This window comes from Condylura cristata, unplaced genomic scaffold, assembly GCF_000260355.1.
Source record: "Condylura cristata isolate star-nosed mole 26May11 unplaced genomic scaffold, ConCri1.0 scaffold00039, whole genome shotgun sequence".
NCBI classification, from domain to species: domain Eukaryota; kingdom Metazoa; phylum Chordata; class Mammalia; order Eulipotyphla; family Talpidae; genus Condylura; species Condylura cristata.
In genome coordinates, this window is record NW_004567140.1 from 4287618 (window position 1) to 4290776 (window position 3159).

Genomic DNA, 3159 nt, shown 5'->3' on the forward strand with positions numbered 1-3159 from the left:
CTTCTCTTCTCGGTCATTTTTCATGTGCTTGTCACTCTCCCTGATTCCTGCCCCAGGTGTCTGCAGGCACCCCTCATCTGGTCTATCCAATGCAAAGTGTAGCCCAGTTGGAGTGCTGTGGCCAGCACCCAAGGGGGCCCTGGGGAGGGTGTGAGTTCTGTGTGGCCTCAGTTTCTCTACCTGGAATATGAAAAGGCTTGGTTCGCTAGTTACTAATAGAGTTTCGAGGTCTTAGGAAACTGGCTCCAAGTGGCACAAGTTCCGGTCTCAGGAAGGCCTGACTTTGTCCTGCTTAACTTTTCTGCTTCCATCATCCAGGGGCCCCAGGGGTTCACAACTCTCCAAACTTGCCAGTGTGGTAGCCGGCAAGAAAAACAAGTTTGCTTCTAGAGTGTGTACTTAACTCAGGCTGTAAATCCACACACAGACAGCGTATGAATCAATCATGAATCCTAGTTGCAATCACTACGGGAAACTGAGGCCTGGATTGCGGTCTCTCTGCACTGACAGGTTACGGTCAGTACTTTGGGCCTGGGAGGAAGGCCAGCCTTCAATAGGTGGCCCAGGCTCACTTAGCCAGGTGAATTCTGGAAAGCTTCCAGGAAATGCATTTGCAGGCCCCAAGATCTTCTGGAAGAACTGGTCATGGCCTGCTAAGGACAGGCTTCCTGTCCTTGAGCTCACTGGGAAAAAGGAAACACACCAATGGCCATATTTTTGATCCTAAGAGGCAAATTTTGGTATCAGAAGGTGTCCCTCATAATGTCCTAGCGAATCTTCAGAACTTTCCCTCAAGTTGCTTCCAGAAATGTGCAAAAGTGAAGCCAATGGAGTGGTTACAGGGGAGAGGGTGCAGCTGTGCCTGCCAGAGGCCTGGGGACAAAGGCCGAACTGCACGACTTCCTGGGGCCCATGAGTCCACCCAGAGTCAGAAGGACCCCAACAGGGAACAATGTCTTCTCGCTGAGTGTTGTTAAGGACCAAAGTAAATCTTGCTGGTAAAATTGTCCCGAGTGGGCCCTCCTCGGTGGCGCAACAGGTTAAAGCACTGCACTGCAAGACTACCAGCAGCCCCTGCAGCACGAGTTCGATCCCCAGCCAGGGAGCTGACCCACAGGGCGCTCTCCTGTCTCCCCGCTGCTCCCCTCAGCAGTGTACTTTGCTCATCTTCCTGTTCTGCCCCCCCCCACTCTGTCTCTGGTGAATCCTCTCACTGCCCCTGCACTCTGGCCTATACCCCAATTTTATATGCATAAATAAATAAATCTTTAAAAAAATGTCCAGAGTATCATGAGAACTCTGGACATTATTAAGCTCTAACAAAACATATCTACCCTGAATAGAAAACTCATAAAAATCATTTAGAAGAAGAGAAGAATGGCCCCCACAGGGAAGAATATTGTGGGTGTAAGTACAGAGATCTGAGTGGGTGTAAGTACAGCCCCCCAAAAGGTACACCCACCCACTCAGCTACAGAAACTGAAGCATATTTGGAAACTTTCCCTTATTTGGAAAAGGGTCTCTGGAGATGTAATCAAGTTAAAGATCTTGAGCTAATGGAGCTTCCTAGATAACCTGGAGTTACCAGTTTCCCTTAAGCTTTCTCTTTTAGGAGAAAGTTTCCTTTTTCATTGAAGAAAAAGACAAGTATCTTTCTAAGAGAAAGGCAGAGAGACTTTGCGACAGAGGGAGGCAAGAAGATACAGAGGAGAAGAAAGCGAGGCATGGTGAGGTGGCCCCAAGTCGGGGAATGACCTGAAGTGGAAGACGTAAAGAGTGGGAGATCGCTCTGATCCCCCAAGATCACTGCTGACCTCCAGAACTGTGGGCGGTCCAATTTCTGATTTTTTTTAGCTACTCAATTCATGGCAATTTATGAAAGAAGGCAAGCGTACTAGTCCAGGGTGTCAGCGCGAGGCTGGAGCTCCAGCTTAACCATTAGCATACAGCAGGGCCCGCAGCCCGCATCGACCCTTGATGAAGGCGCAGGTGGCTCAGATGAACTATCACGGAATTGGCGGGGCTGTCACTCCAGATGGGGTCTGGTTTTGACCCCCCAGCATTCATATCCCCTTCCCCTCTTCTTGGCATATCCTCTCTTCTCCATTACGAAATCAGGGTCTCTTGTGTTTCTTGACCAAGAGGAGAGGCCAGGTTGGTAACCATCTCTCTCACAGAATCTTGCATGGAAAACCCTGCAGGGATGGGAGTCTCCCCAGTGGTGTAGTTAAGCCTCAGCACTATCACCGCTGAGGCCTGAGTTCAATCCCCGGCCAGGGAGCTGACCCACATGGCACAGCAGACCTCTCCTGTCTCCCCGCTGCTCCCCTCAGCAGTAGATTTCAGTAGATTTGCCTGTTCTGCTCCCCACTCTGTCTCTGGGGAATCTCTCACATCCCACACCTCTGGCCTGTGCCCCAGCTCGTGTATGCATAAATAAATAAAATGCAAAAAAAAAAACACAAAAAACTGCAAGGGAGTGCCCCCCCGCCCCCGTTCTCTTTCAGCACCCTAACCCACTCACACTGCCTTTTCTGAGCCTCCCCTCTACTCTCCCCATCAAGGCTCTTCCTACAGCCGTCCAATCAATTTCTTTATTATCTAGATCTCTGCCGCTGGCAACCAAACAATCGGGAAAGGTGACCACTCAGTGAGGGGTGTGAGCAGCTCAGGAGATGCTGGGAGTGACCCACTCTCTTGATTAGCTTCTTCCTGGTGTGGATGGAAAAACTGGTGTGAAACCAGTTATTTTAGTGCTTTATGTCCATGTCTGGTCCTTCTTTAGATTGAACATCCCTTTCCACCATCCCTGCTCACCATCCTTGCTGGAACCTGGCTTACGAAACTTTGACTCTGTAGTGCCTGATGTAAACAGGTATTTTGTATCTGATATTTGGGATACTTGACAACTGACATACTGGACACAGTATGGAATCCATTATTCTCAGTGAGCACAAAGCTGGTCATAGGAAGGAGGGCCCGAGAAGAGACTACAGGTGACAGAGCAGACTGTCTGCTCAGATAATAGGCCTTTATTCAGCCTGTTAGGACCCACTTAGTCCAATGGTCACAAACATCTGGTGTGTGGAATGTCTCACCCTTGCTGTGGCAGACATTATTAATGGATCGCAGCACTCCCTCCCTCTGAACCCAGCCACT